Genomic DNA, 17,737 nt, shown 5'->3' with positions numbered 1-17,737 from the left:
AATCAAAATTTCATAGTGATTTTGATAGTTTACCGTAATAATTCCTCTTTTGGTATCATTATTCAAGCTGACTTAGTAGATTTAAAAGCATTCTATGCACTTGGCATGTTTCTAAAGTCGAATTTAGTGCTTCTGAAACATGCCAAGAAAAAGATTTTGAAATTTTCATCGTAAATCATCAAAAAATTTAATTTTAATTTTGAAAAAAGGTTTTAAAAGATGTTTTTTAAATGTTTTGAGAAAGTATTTTAAGAAATCAGTTTTTTCATTCAATAACCCTCTTGTTTTTGTGGTTTTGGTACTATTTACTCGTGAAATTTAAATTTTATGCTTAGTTCTAGACTGCTTAGTGATTAAAAACCTGTATTTGAAATCTTTTCTGCCCTTCCAAAGGTTATATTATATAGTTTTGTCTTTTCATTACTTAGATTGGCTGATTTAAAAAAAGTAATCCCCTTCTCAGTTCTTAAAATTTGACATTTTAGGAAAACCGAGAGAAAATCTTTTTGGGTGTATCCTCTTATTACGTCATCGATTATTTTGTTTTAATCTGTTTTTTCATCAGAAATTGCTAAGACTTGAGCCGCAGTTCCTCCCTGTATGGTAACTCTCACTTTTAATTTTAACTTATATTTTGGGTTTACAGTGCTATGTTCCGCTGTAATGCAAACTTACATTTGCTTTTGTCATGGTAAAAATAAATATTTTCGAGTCCCACACGATTACATATTTTCTTATCTACTCCTAGGGTGTGACGATATGGTAGCTGTTTACATATTATCGCTTTTCCCGTTATTTAAGTATTGAATGTTAAATTTTAAAATACTTTCTACCAAAACTGTCAGTTTGGGACCTGTAAAAGAGGTCAGGGTATTTTGAGTTCTGCTAATCATATTCCTTAGACTCTGAAGAAACTTCCCAAGAGCTTCCTCCCTAGTTAAGGATTTTTAAGGATATGTATTAATCAAACATGGCAAATTTTGAAAACACTGAATTTTAAGTCCATTTGAATTGGTAAATCGTTATTTCTACCTGTATCACTAAATTTTAAACTATAAAGGGGTTTTACAAAAGAGACAGCTCGACCCCCACAAGCTAGCGTATTTGTTTAATTGCCAACTGTTATTTGACCAAAAGTTTTCAGGGTCTTTCTAGAACTCTTCTGTCTCTTTTGTTTGGCCTATTGTGTGGTATACTGTCTGATTTCTGGGTACGAATTAAGAAAGATCATTTGCTGCTGGCAAATTATTATTTGTTCCCTGTCTTCCGAAATTCTTCTCACCTGGTGGTCGGAACTGGTTAATTCTATTGTATGTTGAACCTTCCTTTTGTAATCTATGGTGACAATTTGCTGAAGAGTGATTTGGTTTGCCACAGTAATAACAAAAGAATATTTTACTAGATTGCTCGGAAATTTCGTGTCATTCAGAGGCTTCATAACTGCTTATAGACATCTTTACTACACTACTGCTAACAACTCACCACAGCACCAAGCCACCTGAGGCCAATAATGCAACAAACGCTCCTCCTCCAGCTCAGTCCATTCAATCATCCCTCTTTACACCCTCCAAAGAAGTTCCCATTCTTTTTAAACCTGTCTTTATGACATCCTCCCATCCCAGACAGGATGCCCTGCTTTCCGTTTAGCCCAAGAGGGTTGGCCGAAAAGCACAATCTTCGGTAATCCGTCATCCTTTATCTGCAGAATGAGCCATAACCATCTCAACCTTTCTTTCGTTATAGCCCTAAAAAGTGGGACTGAACCGTACTTTTCTTACAGCCTATTGTAAGAAATATGATCTACCATCCGGGTACCCATAACAATCCATAGGCAATTTCTCTGGAAAACATTTAGTATATCCTAATCCACTCTATGGGGCAACCGGGCTTCAAAGCCATGCTTGACCACTGTCATCACTGAACCTTCCAATATTCTAATCTTGGTTCGCAGACTTATCTTTCAATTTTTCCAAACTTTTTTTAATTGTGAAGAAATACCCTGAGCCTTGGCTATTCTACTTTTAACATGTTCACCGCTCCCACCGTCTTTACTAACAATCAAACCGAGGTAACTAAGGTGCCCACCTGATTAATTTTCTTGTTACCCAATGTCATCTTTTCATCTTTACTTATTCCTAGCCTTAGGGACTTAGTTTTCTTAACATTAATTTTCAAACTTATTCTAGCACACTGAACTTGCGAAACCTCTTAAAATTAAATCTCATCTAAGATGCTAACATCATCAGCATAATCTAAGTCAAGGAGAGTTTTTCTCCCCTTTTGATTCAATGGTCTCCTATTTGCTATCTGTACTCCTTAAGACAAATCTATCAAAGTGATCCAGATGAAGAGGGATAGAACACAACCCTGCTTAACTCTTGATTCATTAGAAAACCAGCTGCTAGCCTCAATTCTTACTTTAACCGCAGCAGTATTATTCTCAAACATTGCACTAATCACTTTAATGTATTTGTCTGGTATACCATATAAGGATAAGACCTTCGCTAAGGCTCTCTTATCAACAGAATTGAACGCTTGCTCAAAATCTATATAACTGAGGACCAAAGGTGATTGAAAACTAAAGCACTTCTCAATTATTAACCTAAGAGTAAAAATTAGGTCGACACAACGTTTACCTTTTCAAAAATCGCACTGTTCTTTTCTTAAAACTTTTTCTATAGCATCTCTCAGTCTAAAAATTATCAAATTACTAAGCAATTTGGTGCCTACAGAGACCAAAATAATACCTCAATAATTACGGCTCTCATTCTTATTACCTTTCTTATACAGTGGTTTAATTAAGATTTTCCTAAAATTGTTAGGTACTCATTCTTTAAAAGAAAATCATAATCATAACCTGCAATAACTTATTTCTAGCCTCTGAGCCACCTTATTTAAGAAATGCATTTACCAAATAATCAACACTAGGAGCCTTAGGACATTTTAATCCTTTTAGTAATGTGATTAATTGTTCCTCACAAAATAAATCTTGCTTCACATCCAAGGTATCACAAACTTATTTGTTTTCCTCTATATCTTTTCCTAGAATTGTATCTCAGTTTAGCTTAGTCTCAAAATGTTCTACCTATCTCTCTTTTACTCTTCCCTTATCGCTAATTTTGGCCTCGCTCCTATCTTTAACTGGGACAAGTCTGAATAGACTATTCCGTCTTAATTTATTAACAAAACAGTAACATATTTTACTATTATACTGTCTAGCTGAATGTTCAAGATCCTCAGCCATTTCATCCATGGCCTCCACTTCAAACCCTCTTTAGTTTAGATTTTAATACTTTCTTCACTTTCTTTATATTTTCCTTTTGATTTCATATGATCTATCACTAAGACGTAAGGCTTTTTCACAAACATTCTTAGTTGCAGTCTTAACTTTCTTCCCCAAGACACCATCAGCAGCTCACAGACTGGTTTTCTAAGAAAATTTCCACCCATCTTCCACAATGTCTAATTTTAAACTCTCAAGCTTAGTATTCAACTACTCCTGCAAAGTTTCTCTTAAATTCTCATTCTGGAGTCTACCAGCATCATAACTTTCTGGGAGCTTATTACCCTTCTAAAACTCAAGCTTTCAATTAACCCTAGGAACTACCAGTTGATGATCTTAATTTTTAACTTCAATAAAAGCACTCCTATATACCCTAGTTTCATATATTGATCCTGGCAGTTTTCAGTTTACTATAACATAATCTATAAGGTATGCTGTCTTACCATCAGGTGAGTACCATTTCAACTTATGACCAAACACCGACTTGGCTATAACTAAATTGTTATACCTACAGAATTGTAAAAAGCCTGTTTTCCTTTTCTACATCAAATTTACCTATACTAGGATACCATTTATACCTATGTCTACCGACCTGGGGGTTGAAATGCCCGAGTAAAAACACCATATGTCTACCTGGGACCCTGTCTATTTGCTCTTGTAGTTGTAAGCAATATTCTATATATCTTTGACTTATTATTATTCATTCTACCACTATTTGTATGAGGGGTCTGTGCATTGAAATTATTCTTAGTTTTTCCGCCCTAAGCAATCGAAGAAAACAAGAACGGTCAACTCGTTCAGTCGAAGAATAGTTTTTGGGTTTCTTTTCGCATTTTCTGCTCACGACCTGTTTCCCCATATCTCATAAGCTTTCATCCTCTTCCATGGTTAATATAATCTTGGAATTCCGTTCAATTGATTGATATTTGCTCTAATTTTTTCACCTTTTCATCAATTTTTACCTCTGTTTCTATCAAGGAAATATCCTGCTCAAGATTTTCTGGTTTTTACGATAATATTAATATAAGGAGCTTTTTCGGTAATCCTTGTGTGAATCTAAGCAATTACACTTTTGTAGTGTCTCATCACTTTTGCTTTTTTATATTTTTCAGCATACCAGCCGAAAAAATTGTCTGCACATTTCCCAATACTGGTTGAGACATTAAATATTTTTAACTCAGTTCTTATGGTTTTTAGAAATATTTGTTTCAACAGACCAGCTTTAGAAGTTTTCAATTCGAGTGTCGATGTCCTTTGCTTCTTTTTCTCTTGTCTACTGGAAATGATTATACACTTCCTTTTATACGCAATGTTTTTTAATTTTATCACAAGTATCCCCATTAACTCGTCATAAATAATTTTTGATAAATTCATCTACATTGGAAACACCCACGAATTCTGATATAATTTTTAGAGTTCTGAGCAACGTTTTTAGAGAAGTCATTTTGCTCTCTGTTTTGCGTAAACAGGTCTTGCTCTTTTCCACATTGAGTTAGTTGTCTTTGGCAAAAATCTTGAAATTCTTTTAGTTAGTCCAACAATAAGTTACCTCCTCCTAGTAAAGAGGCTATTACAGCTTTGTTCTCTTCCGGTCCACTTTATCAGAATCTTTTGATAAGATTTATATTTTCGTTTCACCCTTAATTTGGAGACATTAGTAATAGCTCGTCATAGCAAAAAGCCTGATAAAGTTATATGCTCTCTTGTCCCTTCTATAGTATTTTTCTTTTGAATTGATATTTTCTCTTTTTCTTAATTTAAATCTTTAAATATAAATATTGTCTCATTGTAGCCGGATGGCTGACAAAGTTATATACTCTTTTGCCCTACCTATAATTATCTCCAATAATCTTTACATTACGTTTCTTTTCCGTTTTTAAATGGTATCTTCCCCGCTTTATATTTCTATTCTTTACTGTCTCTCATTAGTTTTATAATTTAATTAGATTGAATTTTTATTAATAATTTTCTAGTTTATTTCTGATGACAACTAATGAAAAGAACAAGGTAGAAAGAGGGTTAATCCACATGTCAAAAATAAAAGAGGTTATTTCAAGATCCTAACTTTCATGAGTTCAGTGAAATCAAACAGGCAACCTTCATATAAGAAACCAAGTCCATATGCCTTATTATAACTTTAGATTCCACTTAGACTTAAAAAAATTCTTGACAAGATTGACAAAAGCTAACTGGATAAACTACTACATAAAATCTTTAGAACCCAAATTGTTGATGGTACTAATTAGTTTCAGATTTTATATTGTTCTTTTTAAAATACTTCGATTTTATCGTAAAAAACTTAGAATTGATAGTTTTAAAGCTAAAATTATTCAAAGTATCCAAAATTTAACAAGATTGCTACACTTCAAAAAAATTAAACCAGTGAATCTGTAAGATTCAAAATAATGAACTAAAGCAACAAATTACCAAGAGTTTAAGGAATCAAATACCCCCAAACCTGGGCAACATGATAGCTTGGCATTTAATCTTCGATAATTCTGAAAAAAAACGGTACAAAAAAAGAAAAAACTTCACTGTTTTGGGTGGATATTTCTTTACATTCGACGATGGAAATCTTACAAATTCAAGACTGTTCGGGATACACAACAAAAAAAAATTCTTTAAGAAGCTATTACATCTATGTGAAAGAATAATTTAAGAGTTATACATCTAAATTACTATTCAACAGTATTGTAGGTGTTAAATTTTTGAGCGCTGTGCCCTAAGTTTAATTTTAATTCCAGCCATTGCGCCCTAGCAACGACTTAAAACCGGTTGATTTTTGAATTGAAACACGAAAAAGGGAATAGTTGTGCGAAAAGTCAAAGTCATGGCCAATTTTATAAAAAAGCCAAGACAGATTGTCCAATTAAGTGGGCAACTCAGTCAAAGTTAATTTTACCCCTTTGATTGCCGTTGTTACTGTCTCCCATTTATGCTACACCTCTCCGTGCATGCATGTCCCTTCACAATGCCGAACTAGAGTCAACCTTTTGGAGGTTCTCCTTGGGGAACACACACGGGTTGACTACTTGAAAATTTTCCTCTCATGCATGTCACTCCACAATGCTCACTTAGAGTCATTGGTTGACTCTTCCCAGCTTTCCACTCATCCTGAATTTCACTTGCAGCGTCGTCATTTGTTCGAGGATCATTATGCAAGTTACAGCTGTTAGAAAATTTAACTGCCTAACAATTAAACTATTATGAATGGAATTAATTCTAAAATCAACTTAATCTCTACTAATACTAGTAGTAATAATAATTTATTGACACCCTCTGTACAAAATATGCATCATAGAGGAGTTAATGACGAAAGTAAAAGAAAGGTTTGGGGGGAAAAGACTAATGCCCTTATAGATAATTTTTCTACCTACTATAATTTCTCTAAGGCTTTGTAAGGCTTACAGATGTATCTACAATTTGTGTTTGGTCAAAAAAATTATTAATAAGATTTAAACGTTTTTTGTATTTAAGATTCAAACTTTTCGGGTTTTTGATTATATTTTAGCAAAAGGTCAATGGTATTTTTATGCTAATGGGATATTTTTCTAAAAATTTGTGTGTCCTTCCCACATAAAATGTACCTTTTGATCCCGGAATTTTGTACATACCTATTTTTGTGTTTTTGGAATCCTATCTTTTCCATTGTTTAGTAAAGAACCTATAGTTTGTCAAAAATTGTAATGCTGTCTTATGCTCTATTTATCTAATTCTCTTCTTACGAAAATATAACAGTTCAAAATCGGAATGAAACCTTTTAATCAACAGTGAAACCAGTAAAAAATTTTAAAAGAATATTTCAGACATATATACAGCATCCATCATCAGCAGTAAAACTAAAAGACATCAATGAAAACAACAAAATCTATACCCAATAAACAAATTATATATAGTTTATTTCTCTTATTTTTTTTTTCAATGCAACAGAGGTAGCAAGTCTCCTTGACCTTTTAAGTTCCAGTTCATTAGATTTATCTGATATATCAGGTGGAGAGAGGTAAAAGCTCTTAGGTGACATGAGATTTACTTTATTTGACCTCAGTAGAATATCATAAACTGAATTCAATCCAAATTTATCCGTGTCTCTGTTTATGGTATTATTCTTGAATATTTTTTTTTATTTCAATTGTTTCCACGAAAATTTGCTTAAAAATGTTTGTCCCTAGAAATCAAAGATACATTCTCAAACAAAAAAATTATTTGGATATTCAAGAACATGTTCCGATAGAGCCGACGTAAAATCTTCAGGTTTGGAATTTTTCTTTAAGGACGATTAAATAGAATTCAAGAATTCCAGAATTCCCTAGAAACCAAAGAGACATTCTCAAACAAAAAATTATTTGGATATTTAAGAATATGTTCCGATAGAGCCGAAGTAAAATCTTCAGGTTTGGAGGTTTGCTTTAAAGACGATTAAAGAGAATTATGATGTTGCAGTAATCTCAATTTCGAATTCTGATTTGTATGTCCCGCATAAGAGCCATTTATTTTGTTTTTCTTTCAAGAAGAGTATCTGCCGATTTTACATCAATACATGATGATATGTTAAAACTTGTGATTATAGAATTTGAAGAAATTTCCACTTCCTGTAGTTTTTCACAAGTTCTGACGAATTCTTACATTAGTAAGAAATTTGTGTCGACATGAGAGGTTTACATAATGACGCTAACCACTTGCTCAGAGGACTTGTTGGTGCCTTTTTACTTGCAACAATATGTTGCACGTACACAGTAATTTCAGGTTTGGCTTATGCATCTTTGGAAGTCCATCTAATTTAGAACAGAAAAACTTCTTGGTAAGCATTTGTTGTAAAGTTGAGGTGTAATCTTCTGTTCTTCCTTCAAACTCTTTAACTCGTTCTTAAAATTTTTCGTATATGAGTCTGTCGTGTCAAAAGAAAGTTTTTTGTACGTTTTTCATCTTTCAGTAAAATATTTATTTTTCAGTCGTAGTCCTTGGTATCCATCTCAACTACAGTGTTAGCTTTGTCTGCTCTTGTAATAATATTAGATTCATCCCTTCTTAAATTATTAAAAATCTTTATGTCTTTGATAGAATTGTTAGGGATTTCTGGTTTTAAAGTAGACTTTGACAGGGTTTTAACATTAGAAGCTCGCTACTGTCATAGAAGCTAGGCTAACATCTTTGATTAGGGTGGGGTTTCTGTGTAAGGATGTTTCTAATGAAGAGATAATTTCTTCTACTGGGACCTGATTTCTTTTAAAGAAAATTTGGGATCTTCTTCTAAGACGGACTTTTCAAGTAATGTTTGGGTGTTTGATGAAAAATTAACTACATCTGGTGCAAGAGCTGACGAAGGTATTAGAGCTTTATTTTCAGATAATTTTCATACATTTTGAGTAATCTTTCTCTGGAAAGGTGAACGCCATGATTGAAGTGATTTCTTGCTATTTGCTGGATAAAAAATAAATCCCTTGCACTCGCCTTTTTGACATAACATTTGCCAGGAAAAGTTTATCTTTCACTAATAAAGCTCTTTTGCACCTTTTATTTTTAATCAGATGATTTAAAGTCTTGAAATGTAGATATCTTTCAAACTTTATTCCTTTGAAAGTGCCTCAATGTAGATAGAATTTTATTTTGTGTGGCAAAATCCTTTTCTTGTTACATTGATAACGGAAATCTTGTTGATTTATTAAATTTGCGTGTTTTTTATGGGGGTTAATATATTTAGATACCTCCTTGGTCACTTTATCCTCATATACTCGTTCTAGATAGCTTAAAAGACCACACTGCCTATCCTTGACGAAAATATAGCAGTTTAAAATATGGATGAAACCTTTTGATCGACAGCGAAACATATATAAAATTTTAACTGAACATTTCGGACACAAATTTAATTTCCATTATCAGCAATAAAACTAAAAGACATTAATAAAAACAACAAAATTTATACCCAGTAAACTAATTACATATTGTTTATTGCTCTCAATTTTTCAATGCAAAAGCTGAAACAAGTCTCCTTGACCTTTTCAGTTCTGGTTTATTAGATTTATCTGAAATATCAGGTGGACAGAGGTCAAAGCTCATAGGTGAAATGAGATTTACTTTATTTGACCTCAGTAAATTACCATAAATTGAACTCAATCTAAATTCACCTGTAACTCTGTTTATAGAATTATTCTTGAATTATTGTTTTTTATTTTTTATTTCGATTGTTTCCGTGAAAATTTGTTTTAAACCTTGGTCTCTAGAAATCAATAAGAGACAGTCTCAAACAAAATAAAGCGATTAGGACAATTAAAAACATTCTCCGATAGAGCTGACGTGAAATCTTCAGATTTGGAATTGTGCTTTAAGGACGATGAATTGGAATTATAATATTGTAGTAATCTCATTTTCAAATTTTGGCTAGTATGTCCCACATAAGAGCTTCCACAAGTACATGGTAATTTATAAGCCCAACATTGTTGCTCTAAGGAGGTTTGATTCTTTACAAAATTTAAAAAGCTTGCCAAAGTATTACTACCTCTTAAAGCTACTTTTAAACCATTATTTACTAAATTCTTGTAAGTTTTTCACTCAGCCCTAGAACATGTGGTAAAGAACAAAAAATATCTTTCTTTTCTGTTGTTTTCAGGACATTATTAGAAAATTCTAGAAATTTGATCCTTCTTTTTTAAAAGTATGGTCAATTAACCAGCCTAGATAATGGCTACTTATTAATGGTTACTTATTCGTCAGAACTTGTGAAAAAACTAAAACAAGTGGGAATTTCTTAAAATTCTATAATTTCAAGTATTGACATAGTATCAATGTATAAGAATATTGATGTAAAAACCAGAGGAATTCTTCTTGAATAAAATATTAAGAAATTTGGACTTAATTAGTGGTAAAACAAATTTGGAAGTCGTTGTAATTATGAATTTAGTTAGGTTGTGCAATACTTTCTCTTATTTTTTCAATTCAGAGGGGTTTTTTCGAACAAGTAAATGGTTTAACCATGGGGACCCCTTTAAGATCTTTATTAGAAAATTGTGTCTTAGAAAATATTGAAACAATAGCGTTAGATTCATATATTTTAAAACACGAATCTTAGGGAGATATATGGATGACATGATTTCAGTATGGAATTATGCGGAGGAAGAATTAAGTTTTTTAGAACATCTTCATTTTTGGGAAGGTGATTTAAAATTTACAATAGATTTATAAGAGGATAAGAAACTTTCACTTCTGGGTGTTCTTGTCTTAAAGAATGAAAATAGTATGGCTTTAAATATATACAGAAAACCTACTAACAATAATAGACTTTTGTTGTTTTTCTCTGGTCATGCTCGCCAAATAAAAATTTGTTCAATCATATTCTTAACTGACCACAATTATATAATTTGTTCTCCAAAATCCATTGAGGTGGAAATATTGCTGTTAAAAGAAATTGTAATAAGTAACCATTATCCAGACATATTAATTGACCTGACTTTTTCAAAAAGAAGGAAACAATTTCTAGAATATCTTAACAATATCGTAGAAACAACAGAAATGAAAGATGTTTTTTGTTCTTTACCGTATATTCCAGGGCTGAGTGAAAAACTTAAAGGAATTTTATAAAATGATGGTTTATAGGTAGCTTTCAGAGGTAGCATTACTTTGGCTAAGAGGTTAAGGATTTTCGCTTCCGCTGTTGCATTGAAAAAAATAAGAGCAATAAACTATATGCAATTAGTTTGTTGGTTATTAATTTTGTTCTTTTTGTTGATATCTTTTAGTTTTACTGCTGATGATGGACACTGTAAATGTGTACGAAATATTGTTAAAATTTTATATTTGTTTCACTGTCGATTAAAAGGTTTTGTCCCTATTTTGAACCGATATATTTTCGTCATGGAAAGGGAGTGGTGTCGCAAATGTTATAAATCAACAAGAATTTCCTCATAAATGTAAGAAGAAAAGGATTTCGCCAGCCTCAATAAAATCCAATCTACATTTAGGAGCTTTTAAAGGAAAAAACTCGAACAATGTCTACATTTCAAGACTTTAAATCATTTGATTAAAGATAAAAGGAGAAAAGGAGCTTTACTAGGGAAAGATATTTCCTGAAAAATGTTATATCGTAAAAGGCGAGTGTTAGTGATTTTTGTTTTATTCAACAAACAGCAAGAAATCACTTCAATCATGACTTTCACCTTTCCAAAGAAATATTGCTTAAAATTTTTGGAAAATTATCTGAAAATAAATCCGTAATACCTTCGCCGACTATTTGACTAGGTCTAGTTAATTTTCCATCAAAGATCTTAACATTTCAAGAACAGTTTGCATTAGAAAAAGGTTTAAAATGTTGCAATTATGATCAGGGAAAGAGCTGTATTAGTGAAAGATAAACTTTTCCTGGAAAATGTTATATCGAAAAGGTTGAGTGCAAGTGATTTTTGTTTTATGCAACAAACAGCAAGAAATCATTTCAATCTTGACTTTCACCTTTCCATAAAAAGATTACTTGAAAAGTTTTCAAAATTATCTAAAAATAAAGCCGTAATACTTTCGTCAACTCTTGGACCAGGTGTAGTTAATTTTTCATCAAGGACCTTAACATTACTAGAAAAGTCTGTATTAGAAAAAGGTCAAAAATTTAGATTTAAAACTAATTAAGTCCCAGTAGAAGAAAGTATCTTTTCAATAGAAACATCTTTACACAGAAACCCCACCTTTATCAAAGATGTTAGCAAGTAAGAGCTCTTACAGATAAAACCCTGTCAAAGTTTGCTTTAAAATCAGAAATCACAAACAGTTCTATCAAAGACACAAAGATTTTTGATAATTTAAGAAGGGATGAATCTATTATTATCACAAAAGCAGACAAAGGTAACACTTTAGTGGTAATGGATACCAAGGACTAGGATTCAAAATTATCTGTCTTACCGAAAGATGAGATAACCTACAAAAGACTTTTTTTTATCCGACAGACTTGTACATGAAGAAGTTTAAGAACAAGTTGAAGAGTTTGAAGGAAGAAGAGAAGATTACACCTCAACTTTACTACAAATGCTTACCAAGAAGTTTCTGGTGCCCAAAATTATATGGGCTTTCAAAATTGCTCAAGTTAAACCTGCCATTACGACCAATTGTTGCAAGTAAAAAATCACCAGCAAGTGTTCTGAGCAAGTGGTTAACAACTCATGTTGACAAATATTTCTTACCTAAAGAATTCGTCAGAACTTGTGAAAAAACTAATATAAGTGGAAATTTCTTTAAATTCTATAATCTCAAGTTTTGACATAGTATCTATGTATACGAATATATATGTAAAAGTCGCAGAAATTCTTCTTGAAAGAAAGATATTTAGATATTTTGACATAATTGGTGGTAAAACATATTTAGAAGTCGGGGCAATTATGAATTTAGTTAGGTTGTGCAATACGTTCTCTGATTTTATTTTTCAATTCAGAGGGGATGTAATTACTTTACTGGGCAAATATTTTGTTGTTTTTATTTATATCTTTTAGTTTTACTCCTGATGATGGACACTGTATATTTGTCCAAAATGTGCAGTTTAAATTTTATATTTGTTTCACTGTCGATTGAAAGGTTTCATCCCCATTTTTAACTATTATATCATCGTCATGGAAAGGCAGTGTGGTCTTCAAAGTTATCTACGTGGAGTATGTGGGGATAATGTGACCACGGAGGTGTCTAATTATATTAACACCCATAAGAGACATGCAAATGCTATAAATCAACAAGATTTTCTTCATCAATGTAAGAAGAAATTATATGATATAATTGTAATATAATTTATTATTATTTCTCTGAATCCAGATATCCAGAAACGGTAACTTATTTTCTGTTTTTTTTTTTTTTTTTCAATTTTAAAAGCTAATCCCCCTAATAAAAAAGTGAAAAATTTTAGAAAACGCCCTAATTTCAGATTCCTCATAATTCCAAATAACTAAAATATCATCCATGTATCCTCCCCAAAATTTAGGTTTTGAAAAGTATGTGTCTATAGTTAAAGTTTCTAGATACTCTACATAAATGTTTTCTAACAGCAGAATAAGAGCATCCTCTATTGGTAAAAAAAATATATAAAAAAATATACGTAAACTTAAAATAGTTCGTTTAATTACTAGCTATTTTAAATAAATTTAATACAGTTGCTTGTTCAATTCTCTCAGATGATTTTTCTATCTCATTCTTATATTCTTCAAGTTTATTGGATTTAATACTAAAATATTTCTCAATAAAAAAATCTTAGAGTTTTACAGTAAGAGATGGAGGCGATACCAAAACTCTTGCTTTTAGTGATTCTTGTTCGTTTCAAGCTTGATTTGTATATTCAAGTTAAGTTCCACTCCTATTAAGAGTCATTTATTCATTTATATTAGTATTTGTTATATGTTTTTTTGCCATGATTGTTAATTTAATTTCGGTTCGTTTTGGGTTTCATTTGTTCTTCAGCCATTTTCTCAGGTCTGGAGGGAATACGAAACCACCACTCACAATCAGTATATAGAGCTATCTTCCCATTTGCGTTGCAAATAGAATCATATTCGGAGGTCAAGATTGATGCTAAGAGGTGGTTGGGAATAGCTGTTCAACACCTTCCATCTTTGGTCCTGTTCTCACTAATTTTAGTGAACAGGTAACAACTCATCCAGGAGATCTGGAATAAAAAATGCCCTCTTTTCTTAATAAATAGCTTGAAAAAAGGAAACTGGAACTTTCATTTTCTAACCATTTGAATCCCCTTTGAAGTATATACGACCACGTCTTCCATAAAAGTCTTTTTTTTTAACCTGGACATATATTAAAACCCTTTTTTATCCTGGGCATAAGTTAAAACCCTACCCCTGGGCTGGAATGGGATATGCTCAAACCGAGTAGTTTATCATCTGATTGTTGAAGTATTTCAAACTTAATGACTATTTAAAAATTTTGATCAGATATATTTTGGGAAAAGATGGTTTGGGTTGGAAGGTCCTCTGATTACATTTAATGACTCTTAAAGGGTAACTAGAACTTCCAATTTCCAGTCAAATGAGCTATCTCTGAAGTTTCTTTAACCACCACTTACATTAAACCTTGTATGCCCAAAGGGAACAACTTACATCAGTTGCCTCTGGACTCTCGGGGGTTGTGTCAATGACCCTAGTGTTTTGAACAAAATTGCTATATTAAAATGTTTATTGGATGTATTTGGAAAAAAGGAGATTTGGGAGGTGGCTAGTTGCCCTCCGATAACCTTTGAATCTTACTAAGGACACTATAATCGTGATTGAAAATTGAATAAGCCCCCTCACATGTTTATATGACCACCCTTTCCATAAGAACCTTATATGCCCCTGGGAAATAATTATTTACAACACTTGCCCCCAGACTCTTGGGGTATGTGTTACCACAGTAGTTTTTGTTGTTTGATCTTCAGTCTTTTCTGAACCAAATGTCAATATAAATAATTTAATTGGTTATATTTGGGGTAAAGAGAGTTGGGGGGGGAGGGGGGCTAGTTACCATAAGATCACTTCTGATTCTTGAAAACTTAATTATAACTTTCAATTTATAATCATTTGATTTCCCTCCTAAGTTCTTATGCCCACTTCTTGAATATAGAACTCTATATGCCCTTTGGGCATAGGTCAACCTAACAAAACGGTTGTCTCAAAATATTGATCAGATACATTTTGGAAAAAGAGGGTGTGTGGCGGGATAGCTGCCCTCTGATCACTTTTGACTCATAAGAAGATAACTATAAATTTTAATTATAATTAAATGAGCCATTTTTGAATTTTTTACGACGACCCTCTACATAGAAACTTGTATACCCATGGGGCATAGATTAAGACACTTACCCAAGGGATCTAGGGGGCTGTGTCGGCCCCCGAGTTTCTGCTACCAAATTTTTGAATTTCTTTTGATAAAATGGCTATCTCAAATTTTTATTGGATGGGCTCGGAGAGAAGGGGGGAGGGGAGGGGAAAGCCTTCCCTATGATGTCTTTTCCTTTTAAAAAGGGAGCTATAATGCTCAATTCTAAATCAAATGAGCACCCACTGAATTTTATACGGGAACCCTTCTATAAGAACCAAAAATAGTCCAAGAAAATAACTTAAAATACCTGCCCTTGAGCCCTGGAGGATGTGTTGACCATAGAGTTTTTCCATCTCACTTTTAAACTATTTTAATAGAATCTCAACATTTTACCGCATACATTCGGGTGAGGGGGGGCTTGAAGGGGTGGGGGATACTTGTCCTCTGATCACTTTTAACGCGTAAAAGGGGCACTAAAACCTCCAATTTCCAATGGAATGACCCCCTTTGAAGTTTACACTTCCACTTACTCCAGAAGAAGTGCCTCTGAAAAAAAATAATAGATAATAAGAAATTCAGCTTTATGGCGACTTGGAGGGTGCTAGTTAGCCTTGGATCTATTTTGACTCTCAAAAACTGAACTATGACTTTCCATTCACAATCAAATGAGCCCTCTTTTAAGGTTAATCAAGCATCTCTTCCGTAAAAGCCATACACGCCCCCAGAGAATAACCTAAAACGCCTGCCTCTTGGACCTAGGGGGTTGTATTGTTACTAAAGTTTTTGTTTTCTGACCTTGGTCATAGCAATCTCAAAATTTTTTCTGATTTGTTTAGGAGAAAAGGTCTTTAAGGGGGGGATTAGTTGCCCTCAGATATCTTTTGACTCTTATAAATGAACTAGAACCCTCTCCGAAGTTTATCCAAGCATCCTTTCCACAAGAACCATATATGCCCCGAGGGCAGAACTTAAAACGCCTACCCCCAGGCCTTGGGTGCTTTTGCCAATTTCTTATTACCTGACCTTTGAACTATTTTTAACAAATGGTTGTCTCAATCTGATGCATTTGGTAAAAACGGCGTGGGAGGCTACTTGCCCTCCGATGTCATTCGACTTTTAAAAGGGGAAGAAGGACTTTAAATTTCCAGTCAAATGAGCTATCTCTAAAGTTTTAACGACCATTCCCTCCTTAAGAACAATATATGCCCCCAGGGTATAAATTATAACGCCTGTCCCTGTGTCCTTGAAGTTGTATTGACACTGGAGTTTTTGTTGCTGAATTTTGAACAATTTTTCAAAAAAAAGGGCAATCTCAAATTTTTAATCTGATATAATTCAGAAAAAGGTACATGGGAGGATAGTCCCCCTCTGATTACTTTTGACTTTTAAAAAGGGGTCTAGAACTTCCAATTTGCAATCGAATAATCCCCTTCCAAATTTTTTACGACCAATCGTTCCATATGAAGTGCCTCTGAGAAAAAATAACAAAAAACATTGGAGTCGTATGGCCTTTACTCGGAAAAAAGGGTTAGGGGGGTAGTATCCCTCCCATCCTTTTTATTCTTAAGGAGTGCAATAAAATTTTTATTTCCAGTCACATGAGCCCCTTCTTAAGTTCATAAGGGTATCTTGTCCATAAGAACCTGAAAAGCCATCAGAGACTAATTCACAACGTCTGTCCCTGAACTCTGAGGGGTTGTGTTGACCGTGGAGTTATTTATTCGATTTTGGAACTATTTTTAACGAAATGGCTATCTTAAAATTTTTATCGGATGCATTTGGGGAAAAAGGTGCAGGAAGGGGAGGCTGGTTACCCTCTGATAATTTTTGAGTCTTAAAAAGGGCACTAGAACTTCCAATTTCTACCTGAATGAGCCCTCTCCGAAGTTTACAAGCCCGATCTTTTCATATGAAGTAACTCTGAAAAAAAAATTCATAAAACGTTGAAGTCCTCTGGCGTAAGGGGAGGTTGATGGGGTCTAGTTTCCTACAGATCTCTTTTGGCTCTTAAAAAGTGAAGTAGATCTTTTAATATCCAATCAAATGGGTCCTCTTTATGTTTACACGAACATCAGCTCCATAAGAACCATATATAGCCCCAGGGAATATCTCAAAATGCCTGCCTTCAGGCCGTGGAAGATTGTGTCGACACAATTTTATTTTATCTAACCAATCATAGCTACATTTTGACAAATGGGATCTAAGTCATTAACATCAAAGAGTTCGCTTTTATTATTACTGCAACCAAAAGATCCATGTCCGTTTTTTTCCCAGACATCCATGCTAAGCATTAAATCTTTATATTTATCTTTTTCAAGATCTTGAGTTTCCACAAATCAATGGTTGAAACGGATATTGGAGTGCTAGCAGATGTTAATTATTAGAAAAATCTTTATTTTTTTCCCAATTCATAGGTATTTACATTGGACATAGGTATTCATAGGACTTTATTAGGTATTTTTCCATCAATTTACTTGGTAAGAATTTTTATTACGTAAATTTCAACAATGAAGCTTATAGCTTTGAAGCTTATAATTTATCGATTTGAAGCTTATAGCTCAACTTAAATTATGAAACTTAACTTTACTACCGAACTAGCTCAATTATAATACCTTAATTTGCTTATTAATAATTCAACTAGCTTATAGCTTCAAGGGATTATTTCCCCATTCTTCCGTGTTTTCTTCA

At 33.0% G+C, this 17,737-nt stretch overlaps 1 protein-coding gene across 1 annotated transcript in view; it reads left to right on the top strand.

Moving 5' to 3' along the window:
- Positions 1 to 17,737, top strand: part of LOC136031563 (galactosylgalactosylxylosylprotein 3-beta-glucuronosyltransferase S-like) — a gene marked incomplete at its 3' end in the record, with an annotated part of 221,092 nt that overhangs the window by 127,533 nt on the left and 75,822 nt on the right.

This window comes from Artemia franciscana, chromosome 9 (genome assembly GCF_032884065.1).
Source record: "Artemia franciscana chromosome 9, ASM3288406v1, whole genome shotgun sequence".
Lineage (NCBI taxonomy): Eukaryota > Metazoa > Arthropoda > Branchiopoda > Anostraca > Artemiidae > Artemia > Artemia franciscana.
Note: the sequence above shows the minus strand (reverse complement) of the source record. Positions and strands in the feature narration are given on the sequence as shown.